Source organism: Amblyomma mixtum, chromosome 7, assembly GCF_055824585.1.
Source record: "Amblyomma mixtum isolate Tamu chromosome 7, ASM5582458v1, whole genome shotgun sequence".
NCBI classification, from domain to species: domain Eukaryota; kingdom Metazoa; phylum Arthropoda; class Arachnida; order Ixodida; family Ixodidae; genus Amblyomma; species Amblyomma mixtum.
The window spans coordinates 46,306,224-46,332,578 of record NC_143018.1 but is presented as its reverse complement, the minus strand read 5'-3'; the positions used below and the strand labels follow the sequence as shown (position 1 = coordinate 46,332,578).

General features: G+C 49.9%; 1 protein-coding gene across 3 annotated transcripts in view; it reads left to right on the top strand.

Moving 5' to 3' along the window:
* LOC149335896 (uncharacterized) overlaps positions 1-26,355 on the top strand; it is a 113,941-nt gene that overhangs the window by 3,057 nt on the left and 84,529 nt on the right. The window contains exon 1 of one of the 3 annotated variants that reach the window (XM_089552445.1): positions 13,741-13,965. The exons of the other annotated variants lie outside the window; for them this stretch is intronic. The gene's annotated coding sequence lies outside the window, so the exon portion shown is untranslated. Of the gene's footprint in view, positions 1-13,740; positions 13,966-26,355 lie in introns of those variants that run through there. 3 annotated transcript variants of the gene reach the window in all.

The following is a 26,355-nucleotide window of genomic DNA, read 5'->3' as shown; positions in this document are numbered from 1 at the left end:
GCTTTGTCCAGTCTCTGCAACTTGTGCGTCACAGCACCGTCCCTGCAGCAGTCTCGCGAACGAGAATTCTCGAGAAAGCACGTCCATCTTCATGGGATCTCATTACCCTTGCTCATAATGGCTCCGCTGGCTGCCACAGGCTTTTATATTGTCCTTTTTTTAGACATGCGCTGCTTTTAAGAGCAGCAGGGTTGACAAACAATAAAAAAAAGCGACCCCTTTTCACCGCGAAGGTAACTGCTAAGCACGGTGCCCTGATGTCTGTGCCGTCGAGGGCGCAGAGAGCGCCCTTGGGTGCTAACGCTATTACGAAGCAACCTCCTAGTACTGTGTTGCACTGCCAAATATATAACCTTTATGAATCTTGCACCGGTTTTCCTTACTTGTGTATGTAGCGTACGCTTGCACGCCCGAATGCACGCTTTTAAAGACAAGGGTGTTTTTCACTTTCGTCCAGGTTTTCAGCGCGGATGCGCAATTTTCCGCGAAAATTGAGAACATAAGCCTAAGAATGTGTCTCTCGTTGAAAGACAATCACATTGCTCAATGCTTTTCTTCCTTTCAAAGAGATCTTTTTTTCTTACTTCGTGAGAAACTGAGCCACTTCCGGAATCACATTTCCTGGCGACAGAGCGTGGCGTCACACCGAGCGGCGCACGTCCGGTCCTCCCATCGCTAGATGGCACCACGGGCCCGATGAGGAAGGACGCAGGGGGGATCGAAAAGGGGGAGATGGGCGGAGACGATACGGGTGCTCGTTTAGCAGAACCACCGGCGGCGAAATGACCGCGTGATCCGCCGACACGGTCGGCCGATCCCGTAGAGCCGCCGCGCCGTGGCGATTGGCGCTTAACCGCCGCCGCCCATCCCCCCTTTTTCGGGGAGGAAGGAGAGTTGGTGAGGGAGAGAAGAAGATGAGAAGCCCCGCGCGGTCCACTGGCCGCGTTATCGACCGTCCCGGTGGCGGACGCGGTGAATGTAAGCCACCTGCTGAACGATACCTGTCCGTCGGTCCCCGAGCCGCGCCCCCCTCCCTGCTTTCCGCAACTATACGCCGTCCTCGCGGCTTTAACCCTTGGGCTTAGTTCGGATAGGTCGGCCTTCCCCGTCGGTTCGTTTATTCCTTCCCGGTCCCGCACGTACCCCTCCCTTCCCTCTCTCTACCTCTCTTCGTTTTGTCCTTTTTCTTCCCTCCTCAGCATTTCTGAAACCGCCACTTCGTGACGGTCCGCGCACCGATGGCACATTGTAACCGGTGATTAGTTGTCGCCTTAAAGGGAAGACGTGGAAGTGAAGCATGACCTCTTGGCGGCCTCAAAAAGCTGCACGTTTTCCCATGCGTTCGACGGATGAGATAGCCTCGATAGAACTTATGCGTCGATAAAGCTAACGGGACATATAACATGGAAAGGGGACGCTGTCTTGCTCGACGAGTAGGTACATGGGTACTCAGGAGGGAGCGTGGGGTTAGAGTATCTGTTACAACCACCGTCGTCGTTTCGGCTCGTTTCAGCGGACGCAGTTGTTGCGACGTGCGTCTGTTCTTTCAATCTTTTTTCTCACATCTATCCACTCTCCTCTGTCTGCACGTGGCAGCGATTGTGGCTCAGCTCGAGCCAGTGGGCAGGCCCGTGAACATTCCTTTCATCCTTCCTTCAGTCACAGCAGCAACAACAGGTACATGGCCACGGAAACGAAAAAAGGAAGAGAAAAAACTACGCTCGTCTTTTCAAATTATGCGGGAATGAAGTGTTGCCGACAGCAGAACAAGCCGCCCCTCGTCCCCCTTTTTTTTCAATTGAATTGATTTTATTTTCCCCTTGGAGACACAAAGCACATGTGAAGAAGAAAAAAAGGCACAAAAATTACTACAAGGTATGGTGCAGCATCTACTCCTCTGTTAAGCGCGCACCTTTACTATAGGTAGTACTTGCTCATCGTAAAAATATCGTGTCAAGAAAAATATGCACAGGACGACCACATGCGAATGGCAGGGGAACCTGTGTTCAGTCATGGTTTAGACTTAGAGTGATGCTGTTGAAAGAAGAGGCTGAGGTGTGCTTTCAGATGTAGCTTACGTGGCCAATCCCCCGCCGTGGGTATGTGCCATTAAGACCGAGGACATCATCATCATCATATGTGGATCTGGAAAATGATACTGCGATGCTGGTGCGATACCGTCCGCGGCGGTCGCATTTCGATGCAGACGAAATGCTAGAGTCGCGTGTACTGTGCGATGTCAGTGCACTTAAAGAACTCCAGGCGGACGAAATCATCCGGAGCCTTCTACTCGTTCATAGACTGGGTTACTTTGGGACGTTCAAACCCAATAAACCATATTGAGATACGGCTGCGAGGGATTCTGTCAGGGCAGATGCTCTGCACTCCAAGCACGTCTGCAGGTCTATTGGCTGCGAGTTCCAACGCGGATCTGGGAGGGAGGGCATAAAGGACAGACCCGCCGTAGACTGCTGATCAAGAGAGCGGTCGTGCACAATCGCAGAGCAGAGGAGAAGGGTGTGTGCCGATTCCGAACCAGGTCCTCCAGCCGCAGGCAGTGGGGCTTCCTAGAAGCGCCTTAGGGAGACTTGCTCGAGGTCTTGAAGGGGCGGCGTCGGGCACAAACGCGGAAGACACCGACGCCGTTCCATGAGTGACGCCATGAAGACAACCAAGTACAAGACAACATCGCAGATTGTATCCTCGAGGTCACCCCTTCATGGAGGCCACCTGGGGCGAAAGTGAGCTGACAGAAAAGCCTAATGAAGTTTATCCTCCTCCTGTCTCGTCCTCGACTTCTCATATTCCTTTGGTTTGATTTTCGTGTACGGCAAGAGAGAGAACGAAATATGAGCAAAGGTTGGAGGGAGGCCCCCAGAGGTTTGAGCCCTTAGTCCAGGGCCCCACTGGCAGCAGTTAACTTGGTGGCCTGGGCGATGTCACATTGGCTGTCCATGGCTGCGCTAGACAGGACGGCTTTCCATAGGGATAAGAGGGGTGGGGTAGGGGGAGAGGCACTGAGGGAGGAGAGGGGAAATTTGCGGGGTAATGTGTTGAGTAAAATATGTGGCCAAGCGCAAGACCGCTCATAACCTACTGCGAGTTTATTGGTTCCGTCATAAACAAAGGTATTTCAGGCAGATCTGAGATATTACGTTTTTGAGTGTACATTCCGAACACTTGTGAAACGAAGTGTTCAAATACCCCACTAGGTTGCTCACTAACAAACACGCGCACAAGCTTCTGCCCGTAGGGGGCGCTAGCAGGCTGCTAGCAGTATTCTCCGGTAACATTTATCCCCACTCTTTCAAATCCACTTCTCAGAATACTTGCAGTAAACATACTAATACTAGAGATCGTGACTTCCGGCATGGCACCCAAAGATTTTTATTTTGCATTAGCTATCAAGATTGTGGTGGGTTTGCAACTGCAGCCGAAATTTTCCAGAATGGGCTTCTACACCTTGGTTCTGTAATGGCTGCATGACTACTGAGGTTTAGATTGAATCAAATGTTTTATCGTAAACCATGTAGGCGATAGCGTAGTCATGTCTGCGCATTTCTTGGCACTTGTGGTGGAAATCTGGAATTCCAGGGTCCTCCACAACACTCCACTTATGTCCATTGTCACCGCTTCGTTCAAAAGGGGTTAAGGTGTGCACCAACAACTGAGTGTGACTGTACCCCTTTCTTTAATCAAAACTTTTTTTACCTTGCCATATGGGTGCGATAACAGGGCGGAACCGAAGATGCAGTGCACATGAAACTTGCTGGTCGATTCAGAAACTGAAAAAAACGGGATCATAGGGCCTTGCCATATCGGTTATCAATAAACATAACAGAATTTCATTTCATTTATTTCCCTCAAGCAACCCTTTCAGGGAATTACATAAAGGGCGGGGTAATCATGGGCGCAAATGTAACACGGGCGCATAACAAAGACAATACCACCCCGTGAATTATCGTGGAACTGTCGCAAACACGTAGCTAAAAATGCAACGAATACAAAGCAGTACGAATATTCAAATAAAACTACAATGAGGGCAGACGCGAATGACTCTCAAAAGTAGAAACCGAGGATTAGCCCCTAATGCAGCTCCACCCAAGGGTCGTATGCCTGCACGACATGACAGATTGCCACAGGACCGTCATCATCATCAGCAGCCTGATTGCGCCCACTGCAGGGCAAAGGCTGCCATAGGCACGACAACTGCTAAACCACAACCTTTCGCACTGGGAAATCGCATTTGCCGAGGATCTCTTGGGAAGGAAGGCGGTGAACGTCCGTCGAAACGAGCACAGCCGCACCTCGCTGAGCCAAATCAAGCCCTCTCTAGAAGGCCCGTTGACCTGACACGTCGTCAAATAATGCGCCGGTGAGCACAGACGGCGTTATGCTTCGGAGCAGGAGCACTCGACCCCGGTGAAAAGTGTCGCCGCTTTAGAGGCGGGCACAAACTTTGAGCAACAAGAGTGCCACCGAGGACAAGCGGAAGTAGGAACCATTGCTCCTGATCTCATCAGTAACCCTGGACAACGTCCTTCAGCCGCAGGTCTGCCGCAGAGCACGGAGAGAACCCCTCAGCTCTCGAGGCGGGGACAAACGCTGCGGGAGTGGTAGCGTGCGATGGAAATGCAGCGGAGGCAAAAAGCGCCGCTCCAGGTACCATTGGCGTCTTCGAACCAAGTCCTCCGGTCACAGTGCCGCCGCAGAGCACGGAGAGAACCCCTCAGCTCTCGAGGCGCGAACAAACGCTGCGGGAGTGGTAGCGTGCAATGGATATGCAGCGGAGGCAAAAAGCGCCGCTCCAGTAACCATTGGCGTCCTCGAACCAAGTCCTCCGGTCACAGTGCCGCCGCAGAGCACGGAGAGAACCCCTCAGCTCTCGAGGCGGGGACAAACGCTGCGGGAGTGGTAGCGTGCGATGGATATGCAGCGGAGGCAAAAAGCGCCGCTCCAGTAACCATTGGCGTCCTCGAACCAAGTCCTCCGCTCACAGTGCCGCCGCAGAGCACGGAGAGAACCCCTCAGCTCTCGAGGCGGGGACAAACGCTGCGGGAGTGGTAGCGTGCGATGGATATGCAGCGGAGGCAAAAAGCGCCGCTCCAGTAACCATTGGCGTCCTCGAACCAAGTCCTCCGGTCACAGTGCCGCCGCAGAGCACGGAGAGAACCCCTCAGCTCTCGAGGCGGGGACAAACGCTGCGGGAGTGGTAGCGTGCGATGGAAATGCAGCGGAGGCAAAAAGCTCCGCTCCAGTTACCATTGGCGTCATCGAACCAAGTCCTCCGGTCACAGTGCCACCGCAGAGCACGGAGAGGACCCCTCAGCTCTCAAGGCGGAAACGAACGCTGCGGGAGTGGTAGCGTGCGATGGATATGCAGCGGAGGCAAAAGGCGCCGCTCCTGTCCCATTGGCGTCTTCGAACCAGGTCCACCGGTCACAGTGCCGCCGCAGAGCACGGAGAGAACCCCTCAGCTCTCGAGGCGGGGACAAACGCTGCCGGAGTGATAGCGTGCGATGGAAATGCAGCGAAGGCAAAAGGCGCCGCCCCAGGTCCCATTTGCGTCCTCGAACCAGGTCCTCCGGTCACAGTGCCGCCGCAGAGCACGGAGAGGACCCCTCAGCTCTCGAGGCGGGAACAAACACAACGGGAGTGGTAGCGTGCGGTGGATATGCAGCTGAGGCAAAAAGGCGCCGCTCCAGATCTCATTGGCGTCCTGTAACCACGTCATCCGGTCACAGTGCCGCCGCAGAGCATGGAGAGGACCCCTCAGCTCTCGAGGCGGGAACAAACACTACGGGAGTGGTAGCGTGCGATGGAAATGCAGCGGAGGCAAAAGGCACCGCTCCTGGTCCCATTGGCGTCCTCTAACCAGGTCCTCCGGTCACAGTGCCACCGCAGAGCACGGAGAGGACCCCTCAGCTGTCGAGGCGGGAAAAAAACACTACGGGAGTGGTAGCGTGCGATGGAAATGCAGCGGAGGCAAAAGGCGCCGCTCCAGATCTCATTGACGTCCTCGAACCAGGTCCTCCGGTCACAGTGCCGCCGCAGAGGACGGAGAGGACCCCTCAGCTCTCGAGGCGGGAACAAACGCTACGGGAGTGGTAGCGTGCGATGGAAATGCAGCGGAGGCAAAACGCGCCGCTCCAGTCCCATTGGCGTCCTCGAACCAGGTCCTCCGGTCACATTGCCGCCGCAGAGCACGGAGAGGACCCCTCAGCTCTCGAGGCAGAAACAAACGCTGTGGGAGTGGTAGCGTGCGATGGATATGCAGCGGAGGCAAATGGCGCCGCTCCAGGTACCATTGGCGTCCTCGAACCAGGTCCTCCGGTCACAGTGCCGCCGGAGAGCACGGAGAGGACCCCTCAGCTCTCGAGGCGGAAACAAACGCTGCGGGAGTTTGGTTTGGTTTATGGGATTTAACGTCCCAAAGCGACTAAGGCTATGAGAGACGCCGTAGTGGAGGGCTCCGGAAATTTGGACCACCTGGGGTTCTTTAACGTGCACTGACATCGCACAGTACGCGGGCCTCTAGAATTTCTCCTCCAAAGAAATTCAACCGCCGCGGCCGGGATCGAACCCGCGTCTTTCGGGTCAGCAGCCGAGCACCATAACCACTGAGCCACCGCGGCGGCAAAAGCTACGGGAGTGGTAGCGTGCGATGGAAATGCAGCGGAGGCAAAAGGCGCCGCTCCCGGTCCCATTGGCGTCCTCGAACCGGGGCCTCCGGTTACAGTGCCGTCGCAGAGCACGGAGAGGACCCCTCAGCTCTCGAGGCGGGAACAAACGCTGTGGGTGCGTTGGCGCGAGATCGCGCTTATAGGCACGTGGGGTAATGAGCGAGAGAGGTGGGCTGCATGTGTTAGCGCTGACAACGGTGAGCGAACTACCGCGATCAAACTTAACCAATTACAGGCCGGAAATTTCGCAAACCCCGTCTGTTTATTTCAAACCCAGTTAGACGATAAAAAAGATTATAAATATAAGACCTGCGGAGCGAGGGGGACCCTCGATCACATAATTTGGCAATGCCCCGGATCCCCGGGCGCTGAGGACAATATTAAGAGTAGAACAGCCTGGGAGGCCCTTCTGCAAAGCGAGGTCCCCGCCGACCAGAAACTAGCTGTCCGCCTGGCGGCTGAAGCCGCGAAGAGCCAATGTATCTTCGCTAGTCTTCAGTCGCGGAGATCCCGGCCGCCGTTCCCTAGGCCTGCGATGTAGGGGGCCTCCTACATCGGTGGAAATAAAATTTATCAATCAATCAAATCAATCAATCAATCAATCAATAAATAAATAAATAAATAAATCAATCACCCTGCCACCTGCTAAGGTGGCAGGGTGGTTGTGGAACTTAATGTAGATATAAAGACAAACAAGAATTTCTTACCACTTACGCGGTAGAACATCCCGTTCCTCTCGCTCGTAACACCTCCCGCGGCTTTGAAAACCTTGCGAAATACTTGCGTAGACCTCACCTTGAGAACCAGGCATTGATTCAGCAAGTCGAGCATATATCCATCTATTTCTTCGACCACAAAGCTTTCTTCATGACAATCAAGAACTGCCAGTGACGTGTTTCTTGAGGAAAGAATATGAGTGAAAAATAAGTTGTCTGTAATTGTACATGCATGGTAGAGGCATTTGCCCTGCAGTGGGTATAGTCAGGCTGACGATAATGATGATGAATTGTACATACATGTATTGCTCGAATTTTTTGCCTCAATCTATCACAAAGCTGAAACAGCTGATGAGCTGCGCCCAAATTTCGCATTAGGAAGTAACGCAATCGTCGGCAATTTTTTCTCTATGCAGACCCGCCGCGGTGTCTCAGTGGTTAAGGCACTCATCTACCAAGATGGAGTACCCGGTTTCGAACCCGACCGCTGCGGCCGCGTATCGATAGAGGCGAAACGCAAAAGGCGCCCTTGTGCTGTGCGATGTCAGTGTACGTTAAAGATCCCCAGCTGGCCATTTTGGGCATGTGGGTTCAATCCAACCAGCGCAGTACTCACACTTTTACCCTACTGAAAGCAACAACGCTACAAGTCGCACGCATGATCACCCGCATCACCAACAGGCGACATGGCATGCGTGAAGAAGACACACTAAAACTAGTCAGAAGCCTAGTAGTTAGTCGAATCACGTACAGCCTACCCTACCAGTGCGTCAACAAAAATGAAATACAACAAGCGGATGCCCTGCTACGCAAAGCGTATAAGACAGCGCTCCGACTACCACGCAACACGTCTACAGAAAAACTCATGGCCCTGGGATTACACAACACCTTTGAGGAGCTACGAGAGGCGCAGCTTGAGTCGCAAAAACTCAGGCTGTTGCAAACAACGACAGGAAGAGCGCTCCTGCAGAGGCTCGGATACCACGAGCAGATGCGAGAAATGTCGAGGACGGCAACGATCCCCGACGAGCTTCGCAAGACCCTCAAGGTAGCGCCAATACCAAAAAACATGGATCCCAACCTCCATCGAGGCAGAAGAGAAGCGAGGGCCGAATTCATCGAGAAAACATACGCTCCTCAAGCCACGACCGTGTATACAGACGCGTCTTGGAGAGGAGGAGATACCAAAATCGCTGTAGCGGCGGTGGTCGATTCGTCTTTACGCGAAATGACCAGCGCGTCTCTCCGAGGCTGCACAGCTGCAGAGTCCGAGGAAGTAGCCGTTGCTCTAGCGGTGGCGGAGGGCTATAGAACCGGGCGGTCACTAACAATACTTACGGACTCTCAAACAGCCTGCCGAAATTACATGAATGGCAGGATAGGTCGTCACGCGCTCCGTATACTCCTCGCAGCGAGTGACAGAATTAAAAACCGAGAAGAACAAAACGACAAGATCCGACACAAAATTGTGTGGGTACCGGGGCACACGGGGGTGGCAGGGAACCGAGAGGCCGACAGGATAGCTCGAGGATACATTACTTTCCGAGCTTCCGACGAGACCGCGGAACTCGCGCCAGCACCCAGGGAATACTCGGCCATACTACAAAACTATAGAGGCAGAAGAATGCGATATCCCCCACCGCACAAATCTCTCAGCAGAGAGGAAGCTGTCACTTGGAGACAATTACAAACAGGCTCTTTCCCAAACCTACATATACTAAACAAAATGCACCCTACGATATACACGAACAAATGTCCCTGGTGCGACGAAAAACCTACACTATACCACATCACATGGGCCTGCCAAAACATAGACGTGGTCCCCAAAATACAAAACCCGAGTGCGGAGCAGTGGGAGACTCTGCTGTCCAGCGACCGCTGCGAAGACCAACAAGGTCTGGTACAGCGAGCTCAACGGGCGGCAGTGGCCAGCGGAGCCCTGGACTGAGGGCAACCGACCACTGATTAGAGGCGGACGACTTCGACAGAGAAGGCTCCTGGGGGTAGAACCAAGACGTCTCTGAAGATGCCCCCAAACCGCAGGAAAAACCATTAGTGTAAATAAAGTTTTCCCTTCCCTTCCCTTCCGGATCCCTCCACTACGGCACCTCTTCCTTCTCTCCCTCCCTCCCTTATCCCTTCCCTTACGGTGCGGTTCAGTTGGTCTCCGATATGCGAGACAGATACTGCGCCATTTCTTTTCCTCAATAACCAATTTCAATCTCAACTGAACCCTTGAAACTTGGACTGCGGTGGTTGGTTGGTTCCGACTGAGAGAAGGATGAAAAGGAAAGTGCACGGGCCTGCCTACTGGCAGGAGCCGAGCCGCCACCGCTGCCACGTGCAGATAGAAGAGAGTTGAAAGATATGAGGAAAGATAAAAAGAGAGAGAAAAAGACGCGCGTCGCAACAACCGCGTCCGCCGAAGCGGACGCTGGCTGAAAACACAGATAAGCGGCCGAAGCCGCGCTCACTCCGAGTCATACAGGTTACCCCCATATCACGCAAACACGTTTATACGGCTTGGTTAAAGCGTAGTGTGTGTGAGATTAGACAAGCTCTAATTAAATTAGTAGTGATTAAGCGAGTAGGAAAGTGCATGTCAGTGAGGGGTGAGTGTGCGCGAAGGACTGTACGTTTGTGTCACGTGACATTGGTGTGTGTCGTAATATGGTAACATTAGAAGAGCAGGTGATCGGTAATATGCTATTGAGATCACGTGTGGTAGCTTACGGGACTCATTAGCGCTGCCGCGCCATACTCTTAAAGATGGAGCTTTAAGACGGAGCCTAAGCTACCGATGCACGCAAGCCGAAGCTCACGCATCTTGACAGGTTAGGCACCATAATGACTGATCGTGGTAGCATTTATCGCATGTGCGCTCTACGATTTCCGTGACGTAAGAGAATCATGTCGCCTGTAAATGCAAGAGGTGAGTTGACTTTTACTGACGTGCACTTTTCAAGCTTGGAAAAGGCTACATGTGTCTTTTTCATTTTTATTTTCTATATTTAAACTGTTTAGACTAGCACGAACTGTGGAAGTTCACCTTCATAGGAACCTTACAAAGATAAAGTACAGTCGTGAGCAATATAAAAGCGAACAAATTTGGTCATTCGTTTATCGATTACTCCAAAATTATGACAGAAGCCAACAGCCACAGAAACCAAGGGGCACAGGGGATTTTTTTTTAATTAATTATATGTGAGACAAGCATTGTTTTCTTTTCTGTTTTGCAGGTAGTCTTCCTCTTGTTGTATGATATCCGAAGTCGTTCTCAAATTTATTGTAGAATTAAGCAGAAACGTCGCAGTTATTCGCAAAAAGTTTTATCCCTTTGATACTGCTCGTGAATGTACCAAAGAGAATGCATGCATTCTGGCGCCGGCAGCCTCCACGTTGTACCACTCAAATGTTCCAAGACGAAGTTCTCTCTCTCTCGAGGTTCTGCTGCATGACGTCACATCCGTTCAACTGGTGTCCGGTACTTTTACAGCGTGGTGGATGCCCTTCGTTCATTGATCCAGCGCGAAAGATCGTGCCAGACGCTCGCCATTTTCGTCTACCGTCGCTATAGATGGGAACACATAGTTACAAATCGGCTGCCTTCTCGCCTGTGACGTCACGAGTGCTTCTACTTCGAGCCGCTCAGACATCGAGGCATCAATACTGGCTTCACGTGGGCTTTGAGTCGTCCCTTTCTTTGTCGGCTTCTCTCGGGGTCTCTCAAACAACTATGAACAGCAGTTATTTTGATATTGCTGCTGCTTTCTCGGAAACGATGGGTGACGGCGCTTTTATGCTTGGGATTTTTTTTTTTCAAGTACGTATTTTTCGTTGCTTTCAGCGTGCGGGTGTGATTTATTCGCTACAGCCTTTCATGCATCGATCTCCGCAATTGCTATGTGCAGAATTAGCAAGCGGAATATGCAGGCGAGAAGTAAATTAGTATTTTTAAAACGCTTTCTGTTCCATTAGAATGATGGAGCCTGCTGAAGACTACGTTTGTCTTTATTTTATCGGGGAAAGAAAGCACAATGGTCTTCGCAAGCATCCGAACTGTATCTGTCGGCCAATACCGGAGCCTAAGTACGATGAATACATTACGTCATAGCTTAGCTACTTTGAAGATCGTCCGCTGTACGTTTATTTAAATCAGTGGGTGATTTACCATGCTTCACCGCTTGTTTTCCCGCTTTTTATTTCGCAATTCGAGCTACTTTCAGCGTCTAACAGAAATTTTTCTCGTTAACTTGAAACGGTTTTAAGAAGCGCGCGTTACTCCACACAGCGCATTTCTTTTTCGCCTTTTTTTTTTTTTGCTTACATCGCTTATTCTCATTCCACCGAACCCCTAGAAGTGGCCCAGCTGTTTCGCGTCAGCTAGAGATAGTGTCATGCGGAAATGTATATTCCACAGTGTGTATCCGTATTCAGTTTCCTGCAGGCTGTGCCGACTCGTGCTGCCATCTAGTAGCGCTGCCGGAAATGAGCCCCTCCTGACATATGGGCGATCGCAGCAGGCGCCCGCTTGGTTGCATTGCAGCTGACGGGCGCCGCAGCTGTGCCGACGCCACACTGACAAAGGCCGCGTTTCCTTTCCGTCAGACGACACGTAAAATGACCCCTCTTAGCGCTGTATTTTGGTCGCGTGAGCGGCGACGGTGGGTGGGTTTTCAGCGCGTCGGCTCGCACGCCGGCTTTTTTTTTTCTTTTTGCTTGTTTTTGCGACTGCCATTTGCTGAAATTTTCTGAACATGATGCGTACTGAATATACGGTGCCTTCTTTTAACAAGAGAGGTTCTCAAGCGACGCAAAACGCCGGGATTCGATAACTCATTTAGCCTTTGAGCGATTTTTTTTCTCCGCGTTCCCACGTACGTGGCGTTGTCGTTTGCTTCACTGCATTGCGTGGTGGTTGAACAAGGTGCACCCTTTACAGGGTTCGCTGGTAGGATGCTTTTGAACTAAATGCAGATGACTTTTTTTTTTTTTTACTGTACAGTGAAACGATGTTTTTGGAAGGCTTTTTCTTTTAAATATATCTCATTAAAGACGCGATATTGTCTAGAAGCTATAAGAGGTTGTCAGTGACAGACGATGCTGTTTCTGTTGAGTTAAATGCTAGGCGAGCAGAACAGCTGAAACTTGAGTCTGGTTTCCGCGCTCTTAGGGTGTTATCCTTGCTTGCCAGCGCGTGAGCCACCACTTTTGGAGATGTTTATTATGGTTTAACTTCTCCTTTCAACTGCTTTCGAAAGGTCAGGCTGTGCCCGTCATATGTATTAGAAGGTACAGAACTATGAAACGAACAGAAAAAAAAAGCGTTAAGCGCGGCGCATATAAACATGACGATAATTTCTGCCAATATTTCAAGTTTTAAAGGACAAATTGGTTGCTAGATACGCCGAAAACACAACATTCAGATTTCACTCTACTCCTGTGTCGTCCTCTCCAATGTGTCTCGTTTAAGCGCCGATTTTTCACCGTTGTGTTTTCAGTCGAACTAGTATCGATGATTGTATAAATAAAGCGAATCAGAAAACGAAAGGTCGAAGAATTGTTATGACTGCACGTAGAACTGACATGGCTGAATAAATGCTCTCAGACATTTAAAAAAAAATAAGTTGTTGCTAGACAGAGGTACGGCATGTTAGTTGCCGATGTTCCTGACATTGATTTCTTGTCGGAACCTGTCCCGGCTACTTGCGAAACGGGGAATTCAAATATGCTGCAGCATCCCTGGGTGTTACTACGGACGAAATCAACAATGTATGGCATCAAAGTGTAAGAATGGCAATTCAGGAAACAACGAGGCAATACAAAAAAGAAAAATTTGCATTTCAGACATGGTCACAGGGCTGGCACTTCTCACATACTCCAATGCGCGTCAACGACAAGCGCATTTCAAACAGGCTCCTGCGTTTGCTAGCCACACGTTTTTTGGTGTTTCGATATTCGCAGCTTACGCTTCGCTTGGAGGTTACGGTACGGAAAGATCACCTTAAGGGTGCTCAACGAGGACTTCACATCACTCGCGGAAGTAGTTCCAGGCCAGTATTCCACGCTCAACTTGCAGTATTTCTCTGGGAAGCTGACAAAACACAGCCACGCACACACACTGGAAGCCAACTCGCAGAACAGCCCCGGGGCTCCAATGACGGGGCCGCGGCCTGATCGGTCAACCCTGGTTCTGACGTTCCGATCAACGCCCTCTCACGTAGGTGTAAGAAAACGGAGAAAACGTAAAATGGGTGAAAGGAATGGAGAGAGAAACGACGGGCCCCGGATAACTCCACGGCGGCGCTAGCGCAGCTAGCGTCATCGGCGTCGCCGCCAGCGCCGCGCTCGGCGGCGACAGCTGTTCTCGCGTGAGCTCGCGAGAAGAAACTGGGTGGGCTGCCGGCCGCCGCAGTTTTTGTGTGCTCCCTCGCGCGCGCCGGGCGTTGCCATGGCGACCGAGCTGTCAGGGTGAGGAGCGGGGGGACCCGTGCCAGCGATGGCGTCCGACCGCCTGCGCTCCGAGCCAGGACCGCCCTGACTTGGGCTCGCCGCCGGGGCCAGAGGTGAGTTCTATCGTCGCCGGCGTCCCGGGGAAACCCGCGGCCCGGGATTCGAGGGCCCGCGAGCGCTGCGCGGCCAGCGCGAGCGCCGAGATCGCGAGCCAGTGTTGCGCTTTTCTTGTTCCCCAGCCCTGCGCTCGGGAGGTTCGAGCTCGGCGACGACTCGCGGTCGCGCCGCCGACGCCGTGGCTGGCGCTGCGATGCCGCCGCGCGCACTCTCTCTTCACGCACGCACACACGCACACTGGCTCGGCCGTCGTTCCGTCTCGTATCTGTGGCAGCGCCTACTACTACGGCTTACACTCGGTCGGCGTTTCTCGAGCCGGTGTTCGTATCGCGTGGCGTAACGTATACTATTCTCTGACTTTCGATGATGCCGTCTTCGAGAAAGGCGCTAAGCAAGCAGCGTGGACGGAGAAACGCCGACGCAGATAGCGCGCGGCTCTCGATCGTGTGTCACATCGGCGCCGTCCCCGAGTCGAAGGAGAGAGTAGGTTTCGTGCGCTCCCTCGGCGTATTCGAAACCCGGATTTCACGCCACTCCGGCTTTGCTTTCGAAGTATAGCTTTGCTATCGAAGCCGGTTGGCTGCAAATAGTTCAAGTTAACAGCGGTGGAAAGCGTTGTGTTCGAGCCCGCACCCTCTACCTTCAAGACTATGGCTGTGCCGCCGACTCGGCGTTCAGCAGAACGGCTCGGCGCACCGACTCCTGCAGAGGACTAACCACCGCCTCAGTGTTTAGAAGAGACCGCGACCAAAATCCGCTCTCTCTTTAATTCCATACGCACTGCGACTTTATGTAGTTTTTTTTCGTCTTTGGAGAGCACTGCGAAGGCATAACTGAAAGTGAGGACAGACCCGCGGAACGGTGGTGGTGTTGGAGGGCGCTTTATTCGAGACAGAGCTCTCTTCGCGAAACTGCGCTTGCCCGCGTCGATCGGTCGGAACTCGAAAGGTTTCCGTCCCTCGATGCTCGCTTGGTTACTGCGACCGACTGCTGTAGGAACGACGGCGCGGTTTTAGATTCGGAGCCATCTTAATTTGCGCGACGTGACTGACGTGACGGTTCTGCTTTATTAAAGATCAGTGAGAAATCGGAAACTAAAGAGCGAAATATGGTCGGAAATGTGCCCTGGTTAACTAACTAGATTGCTGCGACCGAAACGCTTCCGCAGTCGTCAGATATTTTTGTGTTGTTCACATTCGTCATCTTTATCCTCTGCACGATTCCGCATTTTTCGTTCCTGTGCGACATTGGTCGTGCTGGCCTCACGTCAGCGTCGAGTTTTGTTCGGAACTCGGCAAGAACCAGTTTTTGACACTTTCGTGAAGGAATTAAGGTCACCGCTGTCGAGCTGGGAAATGTCTGTGTTGCAGAGTCCTCTGCGGTTGTGAGCTGTTGTGTTGTTCTGTGACATTCAACAACAACAACAAAAAAATGAACGGGAATGGGAAATTTGTGTTTTTTCTTTCATATAATCACAGGTAACGCATTCTCAGGTGAGCTGTAGCAGCTAGCGCTGCGTAAGAAAAAAATAATTCACGGAAACAGTCGCACCTTAGAACGTCATATTTAAAAAAAAAAGCTTTATATATTAAATTGTGCGGTTCGTGCACCTTTTCTCGCACTTTTCTTTTTTTTTTCTTGTCTGCAACGATCTCCTGCACGCATTCAATATCCGGCAATAATATTCGCCGCTGAATGGTCGGAGTACCCGTTTCGTTTGCCTATGCACACAAATATCCCGTCTTGTCTCCAACTCTGTCGCTCGCTTGCTTTGAAGAGTGTTGAGCTGCGGCATCGTTTCGCTATATCTTGATGTGTGGTCCCACTCTTGGCTGCCGAAACCTTGCCGCTCTATTGTATGCGGCGTCGGTACTCAGTAACGCGCACGCCGGTATCCAGGTTTATTGTAGGAACGGTTCGTGCCAGAGTCGGTTGCATCGCCTGCGTTACGGTGTCCAAAGTGATGAGCGCTGGACGCCGTTTCCTTTAGCGTAAAAAGGAGCAGGCTCTCCAGGGTGGTCTTATCTTGGTGAACGGCGTCGTTTCTTACACAGATTCTTCTTATTATTAATATTTTTCTTTTTGCTGTGTTTGTGAATGACTTAGCACGACGTCGCGAGATGATGCTGCCCCCTAAAGGCGCTTCACCTGTAAGGGCCGGCGTTGTAGCAATTTCAAATGTGGCAAACGTTTGAGGTCATGGATTGTAGGTGGCGCTTGTGGTTTCAGTGTGTTCTTTTTTTTTTTGTTGTTCCACTCTACTGGAACATCACCAAGGAGAGGGGCATCATAAAAATCGTTGATCGCTGAATCGATCGTCGAGTTTACACTGGAATGCGCAGAGGAAAATGCGCTCATGAATACCGAGCACTCTTTTTATGTTCTTGTTTGTTGTTGTTTTCTCAAATGGCGTGTTACATATACCCTCGTCCGACCTATTATGAAAACGAAAATCGAAGAAATGATTTGTTCTACTTTTCTCAATCACATTAAGCTTCATCGCAACGCATACATAACTGCTAACTTTCGAGTACATATCGTACTGCGTTCCTTTCCCGTACAGCTGCCAAGACAGGCCTGGCAGTTCTTGAGGAGAGTTTTTTTTTTTCAGTGTTTAAAATTTTTATTGGCTATCAAGCATTCAGATGGAGCCTTCCTCCCTGATTCTTTACCGGAAAGGTTTCTGAAAATGAATTGAATTCAAAATTTACAGTCCGAAATTGAATCGAAAAGGCAGGAGGCTACATTTGGGAAAAAAAGAGACAGGCAGTCAAAGAATGCCGGGCCTGTCAAAGCATTGAGGCGCTCTCTCACGACTTCATACTTTGCTTTCGTAACCCGGACAGGTCCGGTGCTTTAATATTTCAAATGCTCGTTCAGGAAAGATTGGCACACTTATCCAGAGCCTGTTACTTTTCTTCTCGTTATATAATAGGACCGAAACACACAAAAAAAAGTACGGCACTAAAGCGGCCTAAAAAGACGCCTGAGAGGACCGAAGTTAGGCACATCTTGCTCTTGTTTGGGAGAACTCCAAGGCTATGCTTAGCTCTACAGTTTGTTTTTTGTTTGTTTCACGGATAACGGCTGTCACCAGACCTTTTGTCGCTGTGTTGTGTGTTTGTTGCAGACGTAAATGCGTCCGCTGCTGTTTGTGTTCTGGGGCGTTTGAACACTTTTTGAACGCAAAGCGAGGCGCACATTAGACGTTTCTCCCGTTCGGTGATTTGGTCACTCGATCGGTGCTTTCCTCTGGAACTTTCCTGCCTTTGTTCGCGTCACTTCGTGATTGAATGTGTTTTCCGCGCCTACTGTTAGGAAAACTGATTCGAATGCAGGTCACGAGGCTTTCAAAATCGCGCCTTGCTCGAAACCATGCACGTTGTTCCCTATACCCACATGTGGTACATGGCAAGTGATATGGCGAACACTCTGCACGTGTTCACGACTACCAAAGAGCACGTGTTGTTGCTCAAGCTCAACTCTGTAATCACTGCGCCAGTCTACATTGATGATGCTAATTCTCCATCCTGGTGCATGCAGCTAGGATAAGCGTGCTAAGAGTAGCATGCTAGGCTAATAACCAGGCAGGCCTCTCCTGTATTCATTGAAGTATCACTCTCATGCAAAGAGCTAGCAAAGGGGCTGGCATTGTCCGCTGCACGCCACTAAATCGGACCTACGTGGAGGCCAGTTTTTTTTTTGGTAGTGTGCCTCAAGTTGTAGAAAGTATGTAATTTTGGTGTACTGCTAACTAGAACGATGGTTCATAGCTAAACAGATTGACGAGGAGAGTTTTTCTTTTTAATATTCAGAGCGCACTTCTTAAAAGAGAGAGAGGAGGTGTCAACAATGCTGCACTGAAGTTGCGAGCGCGAAAACACTCGCATCTGCTACAGCACCGAATGCGCGTTTTAGCTTCCGTGTTTGCCAGGCAGGTGCAGCGCAATGACATCCACACGGTAGAGGATTAGTACTTAAATGACGTTCTTACTGTGTTAGGGAACAGCACGAAAGGCGTTGACGTCGGACTGGTTCAAAACTAACTTGTCAGTCACGTGACCAGTACTAAATATTTTCCTTTTCGTTCGAAGTTTTCCTTATAGCCTAAGCATCGCAAGCATATGATACAAAATAATTCTCCGGCTGGGGTGCTGGCCCCTAATTACTTATATTCCTAGGGCAAGCAATACATCATCACTGACGAATTCTGTAGAATGCGCAATTCTAAGGAATAAAACGTATTCCCTTATTATAACACAGGTTCCCCTCGTATTTCTGCTTGTTTGTTTAAACATTGATCTCATTAACATGCTGCGCTATTTTGTTGTAAAGAATCATGCAGATAACACGCGATCACTGTCCAGCATCGTCTTTCAAAGCGTATTAAGGAGTCGACAAAAATTTAACTGACTAGAATTTCGCCAGTACAAATTTGGACCCGGTGTTCGATACCCATAAAGGTGGTGGAGGCAGATGCTAGACATTGTCGTCGGACTGCGGAAAGCGGAAATCGCTCCAGTAGTCGTTAGGGTCAGTTTGGTGTCGGAGGTTCTCGTCAGAACAAAGAAGAGCGTAGGATGTCAATTCTGCTCACATATGTTTACGAAATGCGAACGAGTGAAGCTTCCTAGAATCCAGCACGAACCTCCGTGACGTGAACTCTTCCAGAGGTAGCTTTAATGTTTTCAGAAATTCTAATTTTGACAAATGTCATGGCACTACAGCTTCGAGACGTTACATCTGACATAAAACTTGCCACCGTGCAATCCTTCTGCAGTTTTTCACTGTTCACTGCTTTTCATTGCGTTGAACTGTGTTTTTGCTTCTGTGTTTCGGGAAAAAAAAATGAACTCTTTATTTCATAAGTTATTTGAACGCAAATGCGCTGGTATCGAACTTGATTGCTCTCAACACTGCCATTACACTCTCGTCCGGTGAACAATGATCTAGGATCAGTTGGCAAATCGAATGCCTCGACATCTGCCAATCAGCCACTCGTCACGAGTTAACGAGAAAAAGTGACAGATATGCTTGTCTGCATACTGACCGTAAATGCATCTTCGTTGTCTTAAATCCATCCTGATATAAAACGCCTGGCCCTAGGTATCCTCTAGGTTTTGCGGTCGTACATGTGTACGCCAGTACAGCGCCCTAAAGACCGGGAGGTTGGCCGGGACAGGTTTACGCCCATTAGAAAAGCGGTGTTTCTGGGATTCGAACCCAGCAGCTCCTAAGCACGAGCCGGATACTTTCCCACGAGACCGTTACCGCGTTTAAAATCGCTTGCTCAGTGACCAGACGCGAGCGTTTACAAACGTTTAGCCACTAAAAACGCCAAGCACCTGCGCTTTAAACATAAACGAGCAAAAAGGGAGGAACCTGTCCTTTAGAGAAGTCCCTTTGCACTAAAGGACAGTTCACCCCCTCTTTACTCCCACCTAGGCGTACTCGTATATAGAGTGTGGCCAGGGGCGTTTGCACTCGCTTGCACTCGAGAACTGACAGATTTCTGGCGCAAGCGGGATTCGAACCTGGCACCACCATCATAAGAGCATATGCTCTTCCGCCTTTCTCTCGCTCCGGCACAGGCACAGAGCTAACTAGAATAGTGAGGGAGGACCTGCAGTAGTCGTTACCTGGCTGCAAATAATACTTTACGCCACTGAAGAGTGTTAACCAAGAATGGTGGGCGCAGATAACATCTTTGTTCCGATAAACGGTTGAGAGGGTCAGAATTTTTCGGCTTACTGACGGCAGAGGCGACGGCAGGTGCAGGAACGAGAGCAACTTAATTCCCTTGAAAATTTCAACTCCTTCCGATTTTATCTTGAAATGGTTTGGCTTATTGGGGTTTAACATCCCAAGGCGACTCAGGCTATGAGGGACGCCGTAGTGAAGGGGTCCGGACATTTCGACCACCTGGGGTTCCTTCACGTACACTGACATCGCACAGTACACGGGCCTCTAGAATTTCGCCTCCATCGAAATTCGGCCACCGCGGCCGGGATCGAACCCGCGTCTTTCGGATAAGCAGCCGAGCGCCGTAACCACTGAGCCACCGCGGCGTTTTTTTGTCTTGAAGTGACCCTTTAAGTACTCTAAAGCAGGGTAGATAAACTGCCCCTTAATATCTGTTGCATAATGCGCGGACTGTGCCGTTTCGTGCTTTGAATTAAAGTTCCCTCAATTAGACCCACAATTCCCTATTTCAGGCCCTTTTTTACCCTGCAGCACCTTGCAAAGTTCTCCAGTACAGAAAAAAAGTAAGATAATTTACATTCTTAAAATTCTTTTAACTCCGTGAAGATTCTCTTTTGCCAAATTTTAGTCCTGAAATTTTCTTAAAAGGGAGAACTCCCCGATTGAAACATCGCTGTGCGCTGGGAAGCGCATGAGCGAAGTATATATTCTCCTCGGCTGGCGGAGAACATTCAGCCTTGCTCTGAAATTTGCTTCATACTAGCGGCGCCTGTTCGAAATCCGCGGCCTCGAAGCGTCCTCTTTGTCTCCATTTAATTTTTTTTTTTTACTGCTATCACCTCACGACGACCGGAGGACAGCTGTTGACCTGATTCGTTCAGCGCCACGAATGATAGGTGTCACCGGGATCAGGTCGGCAGCAGAGAAGGAAGGCCGAGCAAGATTGGTAATCCGCGCGCCTCCAACGTAGCAGTAATCAAATTAAGCTCGTGAGCTAAACTAAACAAACAGGATGTTTGTTTTACTCAGCGCAAACGGTTTGCACAAAACAGCTTGAGGGACGTTCACATCACGTTACGCGAGGCTCAGCCATTGGTTTATCAGGGTTTAACGTCCCAAAGCAACTAAGGCTATGAGAGACGCCGTAGCGAAGGGCTCCGGAAATTTCGACCACCTGGGTTCTTTAACGTGCACTGACGTTGCACAGCACACGGGCCTCTGGAATTTCGCCTTCATCGAAATTCAGCCGCCGCGCATCTTTTAAGAGGATAATATACGTTTATGGCAGTGATGGTCATGTATTAGAGAGGTTTAAGAGGTCACTGGACCCGGCAGATGGGTCAGACCTACTGACAATTGATGGGCCATGTTACTATCAACGAAACCCATGACCGCGTGACCCATTTTAATGGGTCATGTCACTCTACGATGTGATCATGTCAGTTTATGCGCGCAACGATCATGAGATCTCATGGATATTGGTTTAACATCTGACGCTATAAAATTTTATAAGGCCTAGAGAGCACCGCTTTTGAAGTGAGGATATCAGGTCAAGCGGTTATCTCGTTCAAGTCTGTTAGTATTAGTTCATTATTTACCTGACCTGTTCTAATCAACTTTTATTCAATACAGATATTACCCCCTAAATAAGCGAATAAAATTAAACGCTGTGTAATTGAGGCAGCTTTAGCTATCGATACCACCTGGCTAAATGGCAGCTGTCTGCGACTTGTTACATAGAATAGGCTACTCGCCTTCCGCGCATCATAATGGACAACCATTACAGTAGCCAGCAAAAGTTTCCGAGAATCGCATGGCCGAAAAAAAATATACATCGTAGCGCTATCTCATGTCCATGCTCGCCTGGTGTACGACCGGATGGAACGCCTTTCAAATTCTTGAAAGAATTTCAGACGACTGACTTGCGTCCCTACGCGGAGAGGGGGGGGGGGGGGGGGGGGGGGATGCGCGCCTGCACCCTAAAATTCAGGGGGGCACTTTGTTGAACTAAAGTGCGGTGAGGCGAAAGCCTTAAGCGCGGTGTTACTGCTTGTGTCACTGATGTGTGGTTAAGATGTTAATTAAGTACACAATTGTTTGTGGATCTTAAATGCTGGAGACACTGGAGGGCGTTTGGGAGGCATCCGTCTGATTCGACGCCTTTCTGCATACACTCTCCAGCGTCCTAGACAAGGAGAACTACATATGCGTTGGCAGGAAGTAGCGTAGCCTTAGCCCGCTCGACTGCGGAACGGAAGGATGGTGGTTCGAATCCCATCGTGCACAAAGATTTTTTTTCTGGTGTGAATAGAAAAGCGCGACACCTCTGCTGACAACCTTCTGCTGACAACCTTCTGTCGACAACGATGAGGCATTAAAGGTTTTAAAAAATTTGGCTGTGAAATGTTCTTGGGCTGTTCAATATGTTTTGCGCCCTGTAGTCTTCTGTTAATAGGCAGTGGAGTAGAAAGGCGTCACATTCAAAAAGATTCGTGATGTCCTGCTTTCCGGGAGCACATCATTTTTCAATATAGACCCAGCCACCTGCAGCTATGCATTTACGCCACCTCTTCTGCGTGCTATATATTATGGAAGGGCGGCTTTTGACGGCACCAGCGGGGAAACGCATTGGGGGTGACCTCTCCGGCGGACGCGAAGCCCGTGCCCTTCGGATGTTAATGGGGAAATAGCCAGATGTCCGGTTGCACGACGTCACGGCTGTAAGGCGGGTGTGGCGGAACGTCCGCCCTAATTCTTCTACGTGTCAGCCGGAAACTAGGGCACTGGTGGCGGTAGTACAGTGCTAATCAAAAGTTGGTTGGTTGGTTTATGGGGTTTAACGTCCCAAAGCGACTAAGGCTATGAGAAGCGCCGTAGTGGAGGGCTCCGGAGATTTCGACCACCTGGGGTTCTTTAACGTGCACTGACATCGCACAGTACACGGGAATCCTCGGGCCACACTGTCTGCTTCTGAGCCGTATGGTAGCGCTCTCCCGGAGCCTTGAAAGACCGAAGGACCTTTAAAGGCTAGAACAAGAGGTATTTTAGCTTTACAGAACTTTACAGCTCGGCGGGGTACTCGAATGTCGCACTGCACGGCTCGAAGGCAAGCACTGTGTCCTGTAGACTTTTGGCGGAGGGTGTACATCGCTTCTGGTGGGGGCGAATAAAAAGGTGTGCGCTCTTAGGAAATTAAGATGGTTCGGTTTAGTTTATGGGGTTTAACGTCCCAAAGCGAATCGGACTACGAGGGACGCCGTAGTGGAGGTCTCCGGAAATTGCGACCACCTGGGGCTCCTTAACGTGCACTGACATCGCACAGTACACGGGCCTCTAGAATGTTGCCTCCATAAAAATCCAATCGCTGCAGCCGGGATCGAACCCGCGTCTTTCGGGTCAGCAGCCGAGCACCATAACCAGTGATCCACCGCGGCGGTAAGAGATTGAGAGATTCGGTTACTTCAGTGTGAGCAGAAAGTCTTGCATTGATATCACTTGCTGAAAATAAAGTGTCGTATCTCAGGTGACAAGACTTGTTAAAAAAACAAAACTAGTGATTTGCCAAATGTTTGTATGCCATTGCGACCATAGCCGGAGCGGGACCGCTACTTTAGGAAGAAAGGCAGAATGGTAAAGTAGTGCTTCTACTCTTCTCAGCAGAAAAAAAAAAAAAACAGCTATATGCTTCTCAGCCATAGTTGTGGAGTGATCGTGACTGCATGCCTGCAAACTGTTTCCTTTAATTTTGTTTTGAGCTGTACGATGAAAAACGTGCAGTAGCCGGGCCCACGCCATACCCCCTGAACTTTGACTGGCCACCACACTGGACAACGACCATTAGTGGATGTGAAGTCACGGATGCGATGTGTAAACTCACGTGACATGCGACGTCGTGGTGTTATGACGTCATCGTAGTTTCCCCCACGCTCGACATCACCACCGCTGAAACGGGAAAAAGATATCTGAGGGAGCTATTGATATGAAAAGATTAAGCTCGATACGCGACGCTTTGCATACCTCGAAGCTTTAGCTTTAAGGGCTCTGGTTATGTTGCAATTAAAAGAAATATCGACTGTAAGGTAGGTGTTAGCACTAGAACGCCAACTATCGCAGAAAGTGTCCGGCGTTGTCACGTTCGCTGCAATAAGACTGGTGCCGGTCGCGGAAACTGATATATATTTATTAATTTATTTCATTTCTTATTCCCTCAAACGCCTTTGAGGGAATAAAAGAGCATTACATAAGGGGGTGAACTTTTGGGCATATAATTATTTCAATCCATGATGTGGAGGATGATGCGTTAAAATGCAGCACGGCGGCGTTGGGGGCAAGTCGTTCTAATCCTTTGTAGTGCGAACAAAAAGTGATGGGATGGGGAAATGATGGGGAAGGGTAAGCAGTCTTGTCGTGGTTCATGCGGCTGGGTATTCCTCGGGTTCTTGACCAGCATCTGGCGGAAACGGCATAGATATAGATAGGGTAGATCAAGGGGTGAAAACAAAGATAGGATGGGGAGGAGAGAAAAGATAGCGGAGAAGGTATGTATACACAGGTATAGAGTGCATCGCCTAAGATTTTTACACAATTATTAAAAATAGGCTTAATAGACATCAGAATACAGCTAAGACGTGCTAACTAGCAGGCTGGTTATTGAATACTAGATAGTTAACTTCTTAGCTATTACTGTTAGCGTCCTTATTCAGTGAGAGGCGTGTAGCCCACCGTAAGTAATATCCTTATCAGTTTTTAGAATTTCGAAAACGCGGCTACCCTTGGCGCCGCGGTACAGCAAATTTTGGTTATTTCAACGAGTTACGTGCACTGGAGAGGTTGCTTTGCCTGCAAGCTTCTCGAAAGCGCATGTATTTTGGCGCGATGTAGACAATTTGTTGAGCTACAGAGCCGAGGGTAACCGCATTTTCGAAATTCTAAAAACTGATATGAATTTTACTTACGATGGGCTGGAGTCCTTTCAATATTTAGGGAGCCTAACAGTAATTTTTATTTTATTTACAAATACTGCTATCCCATGAATTGGGACATTGCAGGAGTGGAGTGGTACAGAGGATGGAACATAAAGATAAAATAGTAGGAAAGTGCATAATTACAAGTGTGAATCAGGGATTTTTACATAAACAATAGTGTGGTATTAATAAGAAAATACATGATTAGGCAATTCTTGCGCAAAGCGGTCAACAGACATCTGACGTAATGTGACATCCAGATCATTCCACAGTTCGACTGTCGAAGGAAAAAATTAATATTTCAAGCAGTCTAAAAATGGCATAAACGGCGCAATGTTACAGCTGAAGAGTTAACTACTCAATAACCAGCCTGCTAGTTAGCACGTCTTTCTGTATTCTGATGTACTACACGGTTAACAATGCTATGTCGAGCGCTCTTCTAACTCAAAAAGCCTATTTTTATGGTTTAGGGGGGTTTAACCCCCCCCAAAGCGACTCGGGCTATGAGGGACGCCGTAGTGAAGGGCTCCGGAAATTTCGACCACCTGGGGTTCTTTAACGTGCACTGACATCGAACAGTACACGGGCCTCTAGAATTTCGCCTCCATTGAAATTCGACTGCCGCGACCGGGATCGAACCCGCGTCCTTCGGGTTAGCAGGAGAGCGCCATAACCAGTGAGCCACTGCGGCAGCTGTGTAACGCTTTAGGCGAATCACCGTCTATACGATAATCACACGTACAGCACAGACCTACAAATGATAGAAGAAAATAAATAACGGCTCGCGCGCGGGTGTCCTGAGAAAATTCTGTGTAACGCGCGATCGAGTTCACTGCACAGATGTGCGTACACAGTGAATGCAGGCCGCCCGCGTGTCGTGTCCTACCGCGGTTTGTCACCTGCGCGGCTCACTGTTCGCTATGGAGTCGGAGCAGCAGACGGGGCATAATGTCCGTCAGCTCAGTAAATTCACACGAGCTAACCATAAGTCTTGTCGTGGGTGCGCGCAAACGCTGTGTACGAAATAAAAACTTTCTTTCTCGAATAATTTCCACTTGAGTCCATATGTGGCCCCAACCTGTTCGGAAGCGTGGAGGCGCAGGAACAGGGGGCAAACTGCGCGCGCGGGTGTATCCGTTTCTTTGCTTCGTAATCGCAGTAGGTGAGGTGCCTGTTTTGTCTTCATTTTCGTCGAACTCTTTTTGATGAACGCGCATCAATGACTGACTATATGAAGCGAGTTTGTTATAGCAGCTTCGATTGTGATACGGTACGGTATGGTAGGGTGTCTGATGGTATGGTGTGGGACTGTGTGGTATGGCATAGTTTAGTATGGCATGGATCGTGTGGTGTGGTGTTGTATGATATGGTATGGTATGGTATGGCACGGTGTGGTAGGCATAGTATGGTATGGTCTGGTGTGGCACGGTGTGGTATGGCATAGTATGGTATGGTATGGATGGTGTGGTATGGTATGGTAGGGTGTGGTATGATGGTGTGGCACGGTGTGGTAGGGCATAGTATGGTATGGTGTAGCACGGTGTGGTATGACATAGTATGATATGGTATGGATGGTGTGGTATGGTATAGTAGGATGTGGTATGGTATGGTGTGGCACGGTGTGGTAGGGCATAGTATGGTATGGTGTAGCACGGTGTGGTAGGGCATAGTATGGTATGGTGTAGCACGGTGTGGTCGATATAGTATGGTATGGTATGG